The sequence below is a fragment of the Rana temporaria genome, chromosome 11 (genome assembly GCF_905171775.1).
Source record: "Rana temporaria chromosome 11, aRanTem1.1, whole genome shotgun sequence".
Classification (NCBI taxonomy): Eukaryota; Metazoa; Chordata; class Amphibia; order Anura; family Ranidae; genus Rana; species Rana temporaria.
Window position 1 is genome coordinate 75,976,106 of NC_053499.1, and position 18,029 is coordinate 75,994,134.

Below are 18,029 nucleotides of genomic sequence, written 5' to 3' on the forward strand. Positions count from 1 at the left end.
ATCTCCTCCTTCCCTGCATTGTCTCTCCAGCATGGGAGAAGGATGCCTAAAACACTTCTCCTCGGACATCGCCTGCTCTAAGCCCTGTCATGGCCAGTCTTCACTGGCCTTATCCAGCTGTAATCCAGCCCAGTCCAGCCAAAACAGAGACCCAATACTGCAGCTGTGTCTCTCTCTGAGGTGAGTGACTTGTCTGTATGCCTTGATGATAACAGGGAGCTGCAAAACTCCATCCTGGATTTCCCTACTGCTAACCAGCTGATATTAGACACTACACTGAAGGACATGATGGTGTCCCTAAGGAGCACAATTCATGCAGCTATTATGTCACTTGCAAATCAATTTAAATCAGATATTACCAAAGTGGGAAACAGGGTAACCCACATTACAGACACGATGGGTGAATTTGCCTACATGTTCAATGACCTAATAAATGCCACATAAATGTCACATTTCACAGATGTGATGAAAGCTGCACCATCTGATGTCCCTCTGGAGGACCTCTTAATTGACCACATATTACCTAAGCCAAAACATATCCCTGCTCACTTGTCAATGTACACCATAGCGTGCATCCACTTTTTCCACACTAAAGAAAAGCTAATGGCGGCATTTAGACATGTTTGTTGACCTTTTTCTGCATACTATGCAACAACGCAGAAAGTTAGGTACAATCACTAAGCTGTTAAGAAATCATCATATCTCCTACCAATGGCGATACCCAGCAAAAATCCTTATTACCAAAGATGAACGGATCTTCATGGTTACATCTCTCGCTGTCCATATTTGCTTGCTGCGGGACTGGCACATTCTGGAACGTAAATGCCCCGTACACACAAGCGGAATTCCCATCAGAGAAAAAAATTAAGTTTTCCTGACAGAATTCCACTCAAGCCTGCATTGCATACACACGGTCACACAAAAGTTCAGTGAACTTTTGACTGCCAAGAACACGTGACGAAAAAGACTACGACGAGCCGAGAAAATGAAGTTCTATGCTTTGGAGCATGCATCGATTTGTTTCCGAGCATGTGTCAGAATTTTGTACACACGATGGGGAAATTCCGATCAAATTTTTTCCTGACGAAAAAAAAACAAGAGAACCTGCTCTCTAGCTTTTTCCATCAGTTTTCCCATTGGAAAAAGTCTGATGGAGCATACACACGGTCGGGATTCCTGACCAAAAGCTCTCATTGGACTTTTTCCAACGGGAAAAACATTTGTGTGTACAGGGCAATAGACTCCCTTGGTCATGCAGGCCTCACCTAACCTTGATTTACCTGACCAAAGAGCTTCCCATGATAAATGACTATCTGTGTAAGGAACCCTACCAACATGGCAACCATGCTCCGGCAAGCTCATATAGTGCACGTGTTCTTTTTTTGTCTTAGTAAGAGTTATACCCCCAAATTTGCGGCTGATGATTTGCTCAGATTCTGTCTGAAATGCTGGATTTGTCACCTTTATTTGACAATTTTGTTTTGACCTTCTTTCTTCTTTTTCTCAGGTATGGTCACTCAGCCTATACATCTACCAAGGCTCCTTTCATTTAAACAGAGGCAACACAGAAGACAGATATCAGGGCTGCAGATGACAGAATCATGTAAACCAGGGCTCAAAATTTCAAGTCCTGAGCTACTAGCCAGGCCTCGAGAGTTACTCGCCACCAGTTGCCCCACCTAATCCATACACTGCCCTGCGCCTAATTGCACCCGTAAACACACCCTTGTAGATTATCTCATGGAATGACAATGTTTTATGCAGAATCAAGTTACAAAATTAAATATTACCAACAACAAATTTAACAAAATGGGACAGGGCACTGGGGGCAGACCAGAGGGACAGGGCACTGGGGGCAGACCAGAGGGACAGGGCACTAGAAATGGGTCTCTTCCCCATTCTCTTGCTGTCTCCTCTGCAACTCCCATCCATCCTCTCTCTCTCTTTCCCATTCATCTCATCATCATGAGCCTATGTGTGCGGCTCCACGCTTGCATGTCCCCACTTCTCCCTTTTATTCAGGCTGGCAGAGAGGAGAGGAGCTGCAGCACAGCGGGGGGAGTACAATCCAGCTCTGAGATCCACACAACTGCACAGCCATTGACACCATAGCACAGCGCACACCGACAGCGCACATCACACATTGAGACCAGTCTGCTCACAGTGCTCAGGCTAAACTTACTTAGAGCACAAGGAGAAGAAAACTGCACAAACTAGAAGGCTGCTGCTCTCATGTCAAGGCAACTTTCAGTGAGCGCTGCACCGGAGTGGTAATTTTTGCAATCCTCCACCTCACTCATTACTTTCTGCTCTCCAGCTACATTGGCCGGGGGAGGGGGGCAGGCTCAGAGAGGTCATACTGTTAGGTCCCATGGCTTAATGAGAATTGTAAGGAGAGCACCTGTGTACTGCTTTGCCTGTGCGCGGCTCACCAGACTACTTTTCCCGAGCATGCACCTTTCCTCTTCGACCGCCAATCGCATCGGGGCTCTTAGTGTAGGCACAGATTGAAGGGACATTGGTCATGCAGCCCTGTCATCACTCGCCCCCAGCATAAATCCACTCGCCGAATGCTAGTAGGCGAGTGGAAATTTTGAGGGCTGATGTAAACTGACCACAGTGTCAGGGCCCAGCAGCCATGATAAACCCGTACAAATCACGCTAACTTTTTCACACAGCCGGACATGCAGCACAGACAAGATGGTGCCAGTGAGACACAGGACCCTGCTCTTACCACAGAAGATATGGACAGCACAGAGCCCGCTTCAGCCCCTTACCAAGGATCACCTACTGACAGGAGTAAGCTGGCTGCACAATCACCAGTACTCTCACCTAACAAAGCCCCACTGTTCAAAAAAACAACACTGGGATGCCCCTGACAGATCTCCTCATGGCGTCCAGCCTGCCTCAGAGCAAACCCTTAAGCTTATGCTTCATTCCCTGCAGAAAGACTTAAGCAATGAGTTTGGTTCAGCTTTATCCTCTGTGCACACTAGATTGGAGCATGTAGAGCAGGGATATGCAATTAGCGGACCTCTATCTGTTGCAAAACTACTAGTACCATCATGCCTCTGGGTGTCATGCTTGTGGCTGTAAGAGTCTTGCTATGCCTCATGGGACTTGTAGTTCTGCAACAGCTGGAGGTCCCCTAATTGCATATCCCCGATGTAGAGAAACACACATACATGCTTGTAACGGGAGGGCCCGTGGAACCCAGAATCCCTTAGAAAGTATGAGATACCCTTGCTTCAGCTCCCCATGCACCTTTTATGTCTAAATCACTAGGGATGTCCCGATACCGATACTAGTATCGGTATCGATACCAAGCATTTCCCCGAGTACTTGTACTCGGGGAAATGCTCCCGATGCTTCACCCGATACTTGAGCGGGCAGGCAGGGGAGTTGCAAATCTTCTCTCCCCCATGGTCAGTGTTGTCTTCCCCTGTCCGTGCTGCTCTCTCACCTCCCCCCGTCCGTCCGTGCCGTTCTCTCTCCTCCCCTTCCCCCGTCCGTCCGTGCCGTTCTCTCTCCTCCCCTTCCCCCGTCCATCCGTGCCGTTCTCTCCTCCCCTTCCCCCGTCCGTCCGTCCCGTTCTCTCTCCCCGTCCAAGCAGTGCTCTTTCATCCCCTTCCCCCGTCCGTCCGTCCCGTTCTCTCTCCCCGTCCAAGCAGTGCTCTTTCATCCCCTTCCCCCGTCCGTCCGTCCCGTTCTCTCTCCCCGTCCAAGCAGTGCTCTTTCATCCCCTTCCCCCGTCCGTCCGTCCGTCCCGTTCTCTCTCCCCGTCCATGCAGTGCTCTTTCCTCCCCTTCCCCCATCCATCCCGTTCTCTCTTCCCCCCCCCCCCTTGTCCATGCAGTGCTCTTTCCTCCCCGTCCATCCCGTTCTCTCTTCCCCCCCCCCCCCGTCCGTCCCTGTAGTCTCTCTCCATCCATCCCGTCCGTGCCGCTCTCCCCCTCAATCTGTCAGGGGGGAGAGCGGAGGTAGGAGCCGCTAAGCCTGGCTCCTACCTTTTCTGAATGAACAGAGTCGGTGATTACCGACTCTGTCCATTCATATAACTGAGCATCGTAACCTCCTGTGTTTACGATGCTTCAGTTTATGAATGGAGGAGCTTCCCTCCATTCATTTCAGCTGAAGCTGCTGAGAAAGGGACTGGGGAATCTGTTTCCCTAGTCCCTTTCTCTGTCTTAAAGGGGAGATGCCAGAGGTCTGTTAAGACCCCTGAAATCTCACCAAAGCCTCCCAACAGGGCCGATTAAAATTAAAATAAAAAATTGCAATAAATATAAAAAAATAAATAAAATGTAAAAAAAAAAATAAAAAAAAACACACTGACAATTCACCCCCCAAGCCCCCCTAAAAAAATAAATAAATAAAAATCACTGTTAAAAAAAAAAAATTGTAAAAAAAAATAGTAAAAAAAAAAAAAAAAAAATACTGCCACTGTCACATGACATTAAAAAAAGTATCGGTATTCGGTATCGGCGAGTACTTGAAAAAAAGTATCGGTACTTGTACTCGGTCTCAAAAAAGTGGTATCGGGACAACCCTATAAATCACCCTGTGTCTCTAATAGGGGCATAGGGTGACTGAGAAATTATATTTTGGACTACTTAAAATGGGACAGTATTATTTATCCACAATATATTCCAGGATATCTGTAAAGAACTATTTACTATTTGTTGATTCTGAACTCAACAGGTTAATGGAAAGAGGCTGATGTGTGCAACTTCAACCACCTGTCTGCCTGTGTAATTTTAATGAATCCAGAGTAACTTCTAAAGATCTTTTCATTGTGGCTTGTGGTAATTAACCCTGCAATTGTGTGAAGGTGTATTTGTGATAATGTTGATTGTGTCTTCTGAACCTCCTCTTTTGGTGTATAAAACTTGTAGTTTTTCAATAAAGATTGTCATTACTGCTTAAACCTCAAGACAGATCGTTGACTCGTTATTGAGGGAGAATTATTCTTATGGGTCTTGTTCGCCTGACTGTAGTGTCGTTAGCTGCTATGTGTTCAGGAATGGAATATCCTAAACTGCGTTAACCCCTTGCATCCTTGACTTGCCGTTACAATGCTGAAAGGCCAGATTACAGAATATGCCTCAGTTCACCGTGAGGCTTCTGAGGCCTCTTACCAGCACTCTGAAAAAAAAAAATGTCCATTACAAGCTAAATTGGCAGATCTTGAAGATCTCTCAAGAAGGAACAATATCAAGTTTAGGGGTATACCCAAAACTGTTAACCCTGCAGATCTGATCCACTATATACAACAACTATTTCTCAAGCTCAATCCTCGACTCTCTCAAGCTAATATAGCCATTGATCGCGCCCATAGGAGCGTCAAACCTAACTACCTACCAGATTCGGTCCCACGTGATGTCTTAGCGCATATCCATTGTTTTCAAGCGAAATAAAAAAATATGGCTGCAGTACACTCTACCGCTATGCTACCGGATCCCTACTCTTCTATTTCGCTTTACACAGATATATATCGGCTGTCACGTTCAGAAGCGGAGAAAATTTGCCCAAGTAACCGCAATTCTCAGGGGATTGTCACATTACAACCAATTGTACTTGAATAAACTACATACTGTAATAACAACTACTGTTATTCTTTCTGGCGGAAACGGTACCCACTTTATTTAAAGTCCCGGGGCGAATACTTTGTTTTGACATTACATACAAATGGGGCTATCCTATGAAATTGGTAGTGACTTTTCAACAGCAAACAACAAATATCTACACATTGTGAGGGTTTAGCTCGGTAGCGGGGTGTGTGACCCCCTTGGATGGGTTCACCACACACTGAATTTATACAGACTGGCAGTCGAAGACGGTTGAAAACAAAGTTCTTGGTTTATTTTTCCATCTTGCTGGAAAACAATTGCAAGCATCCAAACAGCATAAACAAAATCAAACAAAAAATAAATCCTATCCACTCTGGGCGTCTACCTTCCACACAGGAACCTATATATGAAGTCTAACACAGCCTACTGCTGGGTAGACAGTGCTGGTCATACATCACAAAAAAATAGTCTTGGGGGCGTGGCCGGACGAGGATGGCGATGGACGCTTTATGGACAAGCTCCGTCTAGCAGTTTACAATCTGGGGCCATCGGTTACCGGTATTACCGATTTGATTCCTAAAACACCCCATCCTGTATCAGGGAATATACCTGATCGACACAATACCTTTATTGTGGTGTTTTGATGCAAATTCATCCGTTGCTGTGGACCGGGGCCTCCTCTACATTCTGTGGCGTCATCGCCATTTTGAGGCCTACGGATTCTCGGACATCCCCGGACTCGAGTACGGATCGCGGAGCCGATTAAGCGGCGTTCACCCCTCTGTCATCCCAGGATACACCGCTCTAGGCTGGGAGTCCAGTACGGGCATCGGCTCGAGGATCGCAGGCAGAACTTGCCACTTTTGTTGGAGTCCCTCCGGCGCCATTTTGAGGCCTAGGGAGCATCGATCACCGCCAGACTCGGGTGCGGATTGAGGTATCCTTTGCTCGGAATCTAGTCCTTCATCCATCCAGGGGACAGCGCTCTAAGTGGGGAGGCCAGTGCGGGCGTACGCCCGAGGATTGTAGGCAGCCTTGGCTCCTCTTAATGTAATCCGGTCAACGCCATTTTTGAGGCCTACGAGGCATCATTTTATACACTGTGGTACCTCAGCTGAGGGACATTCAGGGTCAGAAGTTTTTTTCTATAGCTGTTGTTAATACAGCCTTGGTGGATGACATAGGACCCCATCCCTGACTACCACTCTCAATGTACTGACAGGAAACTGTACTCTGGATTATAAAACCTGTAGCAACCATATTATTAATCCGTGTACCCTCAGGCTACAGTAAGCGTCAGCTACTATAATTCTCCTAAGGCCCTCTGACAATGATGGTTTTTCACCTCATACATGGTTACAATACCCCAAAAATTGCATTTCTGAATTGGTGGTGCGTTCATAGGCGCTGCTAAGATGGAGGATTAGTAGGAGGTGTACCTCACCACTGACCACTGTCATAGGATGATATCATAAAAACTTTCATGATATGAAGATAATAGCCTGATGTGTTTAGGAACTGAACATCACCATATTGACATTCTGTAGGAAATACACTGAGTTATTGGCACATGCATGTTAAATCCTATAAGAATAAAAAAAAAAAAAAAAAGGGCAAAGGAAATAATAAGCCAGCTGCTGTGACAAAGGAGCTTCTCAAAATGACCACAGTACCTCAAACATATGCACAATGTGCTGCTAATGTGTCTCCATCACATATGGATTCTGTGTCCCCTGTAATGTACCACACTTTACCTCAGGAACCGGACTCTGTGGAAACTAATCAACTGACGTCTGTGTTGGTTCCCTCATGTAATCCAGCTCATAAGGCCACAGACAGTAAACAGGCTCTTGATGTTACCTTTAATGTGTCTGAACTGTTTTCTAGAATATCTGAAATGCTGGACAGAGGCTTAGCACAAAATGCTGAAAGGATAACTACAGAAATTAGAGCTGACTTTCAAAGCCTGGGTTCAAGAATTGAAACCATTGAACATGATTTGGATGTTAATATTACTAGAACAGCTCAGAATGCCGATCACTTACAACACATGCAGGAACAACTAGACATAGCGCAGACTAGGATCGATGAACTTGAGAATAGATCTAGAAGGGGTAATTTTAGGATCAGAGGCCTGCCGGAATCTATTCTTGATGTTAATTCTGCAGTACAGGACATTATTAAAATTTTACTTCCAATAATTTTTATTGTTATTAATAACTGCATAATACAGCCGATCATACAGACCGACATTCGTGAGAAAACACTTCTCATCATTGAACCATAAGTTGTAAGTCATACAAGTGCACAACAAGGTATAACATTTTTCAGACATATCAATTTTCTTTTTAAATATAGCCGTCTTGTTAACAATATGAACGGTGTCTAACATTTGGGTCACACATAGTCTGTTGACATGTAGGTGAAACTTACACCATTTGCGTACTTATGAGCCTGGTCTCAACCGAACTGGAGCCCGTCAAAACGAGACGGTTCCAAGCTCACGTTGTACCCCCCTCACCGTCAGCGCCCCCATCGGGAACCAAACTGCGTCGACAGCTGGGGGGCATCGCCTATCCATTCTAGTCTGGTGACCGCCAGTAGTGTGTCCCAATAATCAGTAGATATCTATATCTGCGGAATCAGTTATGTATCTAACTGTTGTGTACGTATGTGGAGTATGCAGAAGATGTTATTTTAAGTAGTATAGGGAAGAGGAAAAGGAGAAAAAGTAGAGGATATGAGGAGTGAGGAGGGGGAAGTGAGGAAGGGGAGGAAAAAGAAAGGAAAAGAAAACAAAGGAAAGAAGGAGAGAGGAGCCTATAAAGCTTAGGAAAGTTAGAGAGACTGGATATGTTTCTTGATGTATATTTGAGAGATGATAAGGTATTAAATATAAAAGGGAGAAAATTCCATTAGATCTAAAATCTATTTTCGTTGGCATCGTACCAATCAACCCAGGGTTTCCAGATCTGGTCCCCTACCCTAGAGCTTCGTTGAGACTTCTCAAACAATATTTCGTGGCTAATGTGAAGGTTGGTGGATCTAACTGCTCCCCTCAAAGTAGGGGTCTTGGTACTCTTCCACTTTCTGGTTATTTCAAGTCTGGCGCTCAGGAGGATATGTGTAACTATTAGCCTGTAGGGCATAGGGAATTGATCTATTCCTAGGGACAGGATAGCTAAGTCACTTTTGAAGGGACATGCGTGATTCGTGATTGAACTAATAAGGGCGAACACTTCATTCCAATATTTCCTCAACCTAGGACACTCTCCTAATATATGTAGTAGTGATCCCCTATGGCCACATAGTCGCCAGCACGCAGGGGAAGACTGAGTATAGAAGCTTGCCAATCGTGAGGGGGTTAAATACCATCGTAGTAAGATCTTCTGGTATAATTCCCAGAGGTTGGCGCATTTAGTGGCTCTGTACACCGAGGTGATTGCACTTTTCCATTGGGGTATGTCATATTTGTCTCTGAGGTCCCATTCCCAAGATCTCATAGAGGGTGTTTTAGTCAACAGGGTCTTTTGCCCTAATATGTTGTAAAATAGGGATATTCCTTTTATAGAGGTAGTTATGTTAGTGAGGTATAGGAATACTCTCCATGGGACTACAGCTGATAGTTCTGGAGTGTTTTCTAGAAGGTGTGTTATTCTCATAGTCGTGTATTGGTCCTTAGTAGGTAGGCCATATTCTATTTGTAGTGCCCTGAACGTCTTGGTTGCCGGTCCAATTTGGATATCTGCAATAGTTTGGATACCTCTGTCCCCCCAGTGTTTGATGTTGAGATCAGGGATTAACAATTGCAGGCCTGTTATAGGGAATGGAATGGTTCGGGGGTTAGGGTCGGTTACAGGTTCCCCCATAAGTCTCCCCCATGCTTTAAGAGCTGCTTTTATAGTTGGAGAGACGAGTGGGGGAACCTTTGCCATATGTGGGCTAGCTAGCAGCAGATTAGATATGTTAAGGTTTGGGCTCTGTGAGATTTCTAGTGGTAACCACCTCGATCGGCTTCCGCTCCGAAACCAAGATCTCAGCTGTGCCAATATTGCAGCCCAATAGTAGTCCTTGAGGTGTACGTGTCCCACCCCTCCTGCCGATTTAGCTTTGACCAACTTGTAGAAGGCGCATCTGGCCTTCTTTCCCTGCCACAGATACCTATTTATCTGAGATTGAGCAGAAGAGAAAAAACTATCGGGGACTAATATGGGTAAGTTTCTAAACAGGTAAAGAAATTGCGGTAGGAGTATCATCTTAAATGCCGCTAGGCGCCCTGTCCAAGAGGATTCAGTCCAAGAAAGCTCCTTGAGTTTAGAGGGTAGAGACAGTAAGAAAGAGTGGTAGTTGGCTTCCGCTAGGTGATCTGTGTCATCTGTCAATGTAATACCTAGGTATTTGATACCCTTGGTGTTCCAAGTGTACGGGTAATGTTGCTTAATCTTGGTGGACAATCCCTCACTTAGACCCAATCCTAAAATATACGATTTGTTTTCGTTAATTTTATAGTATGAAACCTTGTTAAAGAGGCCCAGTAAATCTTACGTTGCTGCTAACGATGTTTCTACATTTGTCATAATCATTATTACATCATCTGCAAAAAGACTGATTGAATGTTGCTCCTTGTTGACTTCAAACCCAGTTATTTCTGGATGAGATCTTACCGATATGGCCAGTGGTTCCATTAATAAATTAAAAATCAATGGAGACAGGGGGCATCCCTGTCTCGTACCATTGGTTATAATGAATGGCGCCGACAATATACCTGACATGTACACCTTGGCCGATGGTTTAGAATATAAGGCCTGTATTGCTGTAAGAATGTTACCACTGAACCCGAATGACTCCAGAGTCCTAGATAGGTACAACCAATGAATTCTATCAAAGGCCTTCTCCGCGTCCAAAGATAGGAGCAGAGAAGGCCTTTGCTGCACCTTTGCCATGTGGATTATATTGACCATTCGTCTCGTGGCGTCAGACGTTTGCCTATTTTTTGTAAAGCCCGATTGATCGGGGTGGATCAACTCGGGCATAATGTCCACTAATCGAGTGGCAAGTAGCTTGGCGTAAATTTTGAGATCTATATTGAGAAGCGAAATTGGCCTAAAGTTTGCTGGCGAAGTGGGATCCTTACCTGGTTTTGGCAAGGCTACTATGAGGGCTTCTAACATTTCGGGAGGAAAAGAGGCAGAGGCAGCCGCCGACTGGAACATCTGTGCTAAGCATGGTGTCAATAGAGATTTGAATTCCTTGTAGTAGTCGCTGCTAAAGCCGTCCGGGCCAGGTGATTTGTTAATGGGAAGTGAGTCGATAGTTTTAGAAATTTCGCTGTCGGTGAAGGGGAGATTAAGAAAATCAAGCTGGTCTTTGGATAGCTGGGGGATGTTTATGTTCCCTAGAAATTGGTCTATAATCTCAGGTGTTGGCTGAAAGGTGGATGAATCATCTTTAAGGTTATACAGTTTCCCATAATAGCAGCTAAAGGCGTCGGCAATTTTTTGGGGATGGGTCACCTTTTGATTTGAATCTGGATGAATAATAAATGGGACCTTTGTTTTGTACCTGTGTCCTTTAAGGGCTCTAGATAACAACTTGCCAGCCTTATTACTCGAAGCATAGTAGGTCATCTTCAAGCGTTTTGAAGTTCGTTCAAAATTTTCCAATAGGTGAAGTCTAAGGTTATACCTAAGTTTGGCAAGTTGGTCAGATATTATGCTAGTTGGGTTCTGTTTATTCTTGGCGTCTAATTCTGAGATTTGATTTGTCAGTTCCATTAAACGTTTCTGCCTCTGTCTCTTATGCCTAGCCCCTATTTGGATGAATATGCCTCTCATGAATGCCTTGTGGGCATTCCAAACTGTGAAAGGGCTTTGCACAGTACCTAAATTGGTCTCAAGAAATTCTTTTAAGTGGGTCCGTAGGCGGGCTCTAGTCTCCCCGTCTTGCAGCAGGAAGGTGTTGAGTCGCCAAACCGGAGCACGGCTACAGGCAGCAGAGTCCGCAAGCGATAGTACTACAGATGCATGGTCACTCCAGGATATATCATTAATTTTAACTGACTGAACCTGAAATAAGACCCTCTGCTCGACTAAAAATAAGTCAATTCTCGTATAGACACAGTGTGGGGTAGAAAAAAACGTAAAGTCTCTTTCATTGTCGTGCAGGCAGCGCCAAGCGTCATAGAGATTGTTTTTGGTGATTGATAGCGATAGTGCTGGAAGGTGGCGTGTGGAAGAAGTAGTAGAGTCCATATTCGGATCCGGAACCATGTTAAAGTCCCCGCATAGGATGAGCAGCCCTCGATGGACTTTTTGGATTGTCCTCATCAGTTTGTTGAAGAAATGCACCTGGCGTTTGTTGGGTGAGTAAACGTTGACTAGGGTGTAAGTTGTAGAGTCTATTTCACATATCAAAATCAAAAACATGGGATCTCTGATGATGTCATGTAGCTTGAAAGCAATAGTATCCCTGATGGCTACCATCACCCCCTTGGTTTTCGAGTCTGCATTGGCCATAAACACATGTGGGAAGCTCCGGTGGGAGCATTTTGGAGGAGCTTTTGCACAAAAGTGCGTTTCCTGGGCACAAATAATGTCGCAGTGGTGTGTAAGGCCTTCATTCCAGAGGGACTTCCGTTTAACTGGGTGGTTAAGCCCTTTAGTGTTCATGGATAGTATATTAAGTGGCATGGTGGTCAGGGGGGGTAAGTGCTACGATACTGCATAGAATAATAGTATTCGGTCTTGTGGCGGTCGGCATTATCGCACCTGGGCGGGTGATGTGGTTGTAGTTCAATGGATGGAATGGTAACAAGGGGGTACTCACATGGTCTGCTGTGTTGAGTAGGATTGGTTGGCAGTAGATCCTGGGATCACGTTCTGTAGCGACCCTTACCAATATTCCATGAAGCTCCGTTTGGCATCCAGTGTAGAAGAGGGAAGGAGATCTAGGCAGTGATTCAAAAGGTTTTGAAAAAAAAGAGAGAAAACAGAAAAAACAAAACTTTGTTAACCATAACATTGGTGCTGCAATCCTGGTTGCAGCCACACAAAAGGATAGTTCCTTTCCGCAGCAGATTGCTGCAACTTGCAATTCGCAACGGGGGGGAAAAGTTCAGGACAAACTGAGTCGGTTCCGGGTGTAGGGAACCTAGGTGTAGTTAGGGCCCATAGACCAAATCAAATGTGCGACTTGGCATTCCTGGCTGTAACCTGCCTCCATTCAGGTTCCACTCGGCGGGGGCTACGGTCTAGGGGAGAGCCTTCAGCAGTGTCAGGTAGAATGCCCCAGTCTCTGAGCAGATCCAGGCCTTTTTCTAAGGATGTAATTACAAAGGTGCGGTTGTCTTTGGTAATAGAGAGCTTAGTTGGGTATCCCCAGCGGTATATGATCTTATGGTTGCGGAGCACTTTGGTGACTGTGTTCAGGTTCCGCCGTTTCATAAGTGTGTATTGGGATAAGTCTGCATAAAATTGCAAATCCTGGTACTGCTGGGGGATAGAATCGTGTCGTCTCATCACTTGCATAAGTTGTTCCTTAATATGGAAAAAATGCAGTCTTAAAAGTACATCTCTGGGGACTAGCTCAGGGAGATGGGAAGGTTTTGGCAGACGATGGATTCTGTCAATAGTTACATCCAAATCCACCAGTTCCGGCATAAGAGCCTTGAACATGGTGGAGGTGTATTTACATAGATCAGTCTGTAGTACCGATTCTGGTATACCCCTAATCTTCAGGTTGTTCCTCCTGGATCTGTCCTCTAAATCCGCTAATTTCGCTTTAATCCAGTCAGAGTCTGCATCCTTGCTTTCATTCGCATCCACTAAGTCATTTATTGTTGTGGCATACTCCTCCATCTTTGTCTCTATGTGATCCACCCTCCTGCCCATTTCTTGTATGTCTTTACCCATGCGGTGCATGCAAGACGCCATATCTGACTGTAAAGTGCTCCTTAACGATATTAGCATGTCCTTCAGGACAGTATCGATGACAGGCTGGTTCTGCGTGGGGAAGGAGACTATGGAATCGGGTAGATCCCTCGTGTCCTCCCCAGAGTCTGAGGCCTGGCTCCCATCCAGGCTTGCGGCCTTTCCGTATCCCCCATCATCTAGCCTGGGTTTAGATTTAGCTGGGCTGCGGGTGGTCGGGGTTGAGGGAGTAGAGGGTGCTACATCTGGGGATAGTAGTATTTGATTTCGGGTACCTGCTTTAGATGTTTTCCTCTGTGAGGATGTGTGTGCAGGCGAGCAGGCCCCGGCGCCATCTTGGATTCCGGCTCTTCCATGCGGAACGAAGAAGTCCGTTAGCCGTTGCGGTCTCCGGACCGTGTGTCGCTTCCCCGTCATGATTGCTAGTCACCCGGGCAGGCTCTCCAGGCAGGTGTGAGAGGAATTGGGGTCTCTCTTGGGCTGCTATGTGCCGCTTATGGTCCCGATGTTCCGGAGCTCCGGTCTCACGCGTCCATCCGGCTTGCGAGTCAAGCCACGCCCCCCATTATTAAAATTTTAATACCATCTATTTCGGCTCATAAACTGGACCTGGACCGTGCTCATAGGTCTCTAGGACCATTGAGGAAAGATGGCTTGCCAAGAGATATAGTGGTTAAACCACATTTTTACTCTACGAAGGAGGAGATAATGAAAAGCTCTCGCCAACGTGATCTACTGACCTATCAAGGTGTCAATATACAATTTTTTTCTGATATTTTTCCTTACACGATACAAAAAAGGAGATCGATGAAGCCCTTATTATCGGCCCTCCTGAAGAAAGACATAAGATATAAATGGGCATTTCCTTTTGCATTAAAGTTTTCTTATAATGGCAACCACTACGTGGTTCATTTCTTTCAGGAAGGCGAACGTCTACTGATGAGTCTAAATGTAATCTCTATGGAACCTGAAATGGACACTGCATCGATCCAGCAGGGCTCTGCTAAAAGACAAACTCCTACAAGCCCGACTTCCTCTACATGGACCAAGGTCAAACACAGGAAGGTTAAAGATGGCTCTATTACCTGACTGGTTAAAATATTTCTTTTTGAATGAGAACATTTTTTTTTTTTTTTTTAGCTTATCTCTTATCCTGGGAGAGTTGAATTTTTTCAAAGCCGTTATTCAAATGTATCTCCGATGGTTTACGGAATGGGATTTCCCCCCCCCCTTTTTTTTTTTTTTTTTTTACGCTTAGTGGTATCTCAGTATATATTTATATCTATACGTCCATATATGTGATTTATGCATGTGTGTTTTTGGAGGACGGGGAACAAAATGTAATATTTTTTTTTTCTCTCACTCATATTGCGAAAAAATGCGAGTACTGTCATTATGTTTGGTGTTTGAAGAATACCTGAGCTGAACCTTTTATGATTAATTATATTACCTTATGTATATTTTTAGACAATGATAGTGGGCCAGTGGTAGGTCACTAGGCCTCAACTCACTCCTTAGATTGACGTTTGGTCGTCCTAGGGTGTGAGTTCATAGCCCTCTCCATGGGCTATTCTAATGTTATTTTTTCGAATGAGGGAAGGAGGACTTCACCTTTCCCTCATTCAGAGCCTTTTTTTGGCTCTCTTGTTTTGCTTTATCCTGATGAGTTTATGTTTCTCTTCTTTTTCTATGATTTTCTCTACCTTATCTGTTTTTCTTGCCTTTTTAGCCTACCTGCCAAGATATGGTCATATTGAGATAAGATGGTTGCTGCAGTTATGCGACCCATCCGCTGTCTGTTTTTCATATAATATTGAATCTAGAACCTCCAAACTCCAGAAGGGCATATTGCTTAGATTCATCGCTATCATGAATCATGGCTGGTATAGCTAATTCTCCCTCTCCCCTTCTTGTTATTTCTCATAACGCGCAGGGGCTGAATTCTCCGATCAAAAGGAGAAAAGCATTTCATGTTTATAAGTCCATTCAAGTAGATGTAGTGTTTCTACAAGAGACTAATTTTCCAAAGCGGTACACCCCCTCGTTTTTACATGAAAATTTTCCAATGTTTTATTTATCCAAAGCTGAAAATAAAACCAAGGGAGTAGCTATTCTGTTCTCCAAACACTGCAATTTTGATTTGTCTAAGGAGTATGTTGATCCAGACGGTAGGTTTGTTTTGATCAAAGGCACCTTGGATGGAAATATATATACTTTTATTTCCTACTATGCTCCTAACAGGGGACAGGAAGCTTTTTTTTACCGTATGTTTGAGACTCTCCAACCTTTCATGGAGGGGATCATAATTATGGGTGGTGACTCCAATTTGGCCTTTGACTCTGGACTGGATAAGTCTAGATCATTAAAGGCTAAATCGACCGGGCCTACTAAGGCCAGCACACAAATTGCTCGTCTGATTCACCAATCTGGATTGTCGGATATCTGGAGGGAATTGAACCCGACAGCAAAAGATTATACACACTATTCTAGTCCCCATCAATCGTTTTCGCGTATTGATCACATATTACTATCTATTCATCATATCCCTTATGCTCTAAACTTGTCTATTATAGATGTCCCATGGTCGGATCATTCCATAGTTATGTTGGCATTGAAGAGGATGAGCTCTAACCAGAAGGTTTCTCATTGGACCTTTAACCAATCACTCTTAAATGACCCCAATATAGTTGTGGAAGTTGAACAGGCCATAAAAGATTATTTTTATGTTAATGATACAGACGGGATCTCACCAGAAACCTTATGGGCAGCTCATAAGGCGGCGATAAGAGGTAAACTGATACAGATTGCAGCCAGACAAAAAAGAATAAAAAAAATGGAGATAGAAAGACTTGAAAGGGAATTTACTGATTTGAGTTTGCAGCATAAAACAGATCCTGTTGGATTTCCTACTTCTAAATTAGACGCGGCTAGAACTGCTCTAAACCTAGCGCTTACAGTTAAAGCTGATGAAGATATTAAATGGTCCGGGACGACCGAGGGATAGGATTGGTCCGATGCTAGCTAATAAACTTTCACCCAGATTTAGATCAAGGATCATTCCCAAGATTAAACAATGTGATGGCTCTCTTACTCTAAACCCTCAACGGGTAATGGAAGCCTTTCAACATTTTTATTCGAAGCTTTATCATTTCGATGACGGCAGTGGTTCTAATAGAGTGTCTGAATTCCTTGACGGTCTGGATCTTCCAAGGCTGTCGGATTTACATAGTACAGAAATGGAGGCTCCCATTCTAGTCGAGGAGGTAATAGAGGTTATTAAGGGATTGAAGAATAATAAGGCCCCCGGCCCTGATGGCTTTTCATCTCCTTATTACAAGAAGTTTTCGATTCTTTTGGCACCCTTTCTCGCAAGGTTTTTTAATGGTTTGTCGGGAGGTAATTCAATAGGCAGTGAACTTAATATGGCATACATATCAGTGATCCCTAAACCTGACAAAGATCCCAGTCTAGTTTAGAATTATAGACCGATATATTTGATTAACATTATCATCTGGCTGGGGGTTAGTCAGCCAGAACAGCTTACTGAGAAAGAACAGGAAGTGAAAAATTCAGACAAAGAAAACAAAGAAAAAAACATTTAGACGGGAAATTGAAGGAAAATATAAGTGAACCAACAATGCACTATTTATAAAATAAAAAACAAAACCTTTACAACCCCTTTAAGTATTGTTTCTGAGTCCACAGTAGAGTGTGTTTCCGCCCTTACATTGAGCACTTCCTGTACTATTAACCAAGCCTCCTCAATCCAACGTTTCTATGGCAACCCTGTTTCCCTTCTCATAGCCGACCTGTTTAATCTCATAGTATTTACTTGTGGGAGTAGGAGGAAGCTAAGTGATTATGCAGTCTCGTGGGATTTCAGTGTTGTGCGGTATGAAGCCCTGATACTAGACAGACAAGCAAACAGAGTGTGCCGTAAATCAGGGGAGATCTGGGCATGCTCCAGTGACCCCATTCTAAAGAACAAAAAGGATTACAACAATACTAAGCAAGTAAGGAGATATCTACAAGCAGTGTTCATTAGGGTTTTTTATGCGGATTTACATGGGATACAGTTGTGGGGGAGAGTTTACAACCACTTTAAAGTGCTTGTAAACCTCAGACATGAAATATGAACAAAGCATATCCCATAGCCCCAAGTGTCTTTCTGGCCGCTGCTTCGTTCCTCTGCTATCAGCAGAAGTCACTTCTGGAAAAGTTTTCCTGTCCGATACCGAGAGAAAATTGATGACAGGTGAGGGCATTCCACCAGATTGCCAGCCTAAATTTTGTTCCTGTGTACTGTGTTAAAGGGGGTTATGTCAATTCCTTCCAATCAGCTCTCCACCTCCTGCTTTTTAGAGCTGTGATATCCTGTGTAAATTCTTAAATTTTAACCACTTCTTTCCCGGCCCATAGTCATACGATGTCCATAGAGGTGATATCCCATTACGGGTGGACATCATATGACATCCTGGGCTTTGTGATGGGATATCTGAATGATGCCTGCAGCTAGAGGCATCATTCAGAT

The 18,029-nt window shown here is 44.4% G+C and overlaps 1 protein-coding gene across 3 annotated transcripts in view; it reads right to left on the minus strand.

Moving 5' to 3' along the window:
* Positions 1-18,029, minus strand: part of RPGRIP1L (RPGRIP1 like) — a 361,700-nt gene that overhangs the window by 297,115 nt on the left and 46,556 nt on the right. The gene's annotated exons all lie outside the window — the stretch shown is intronic.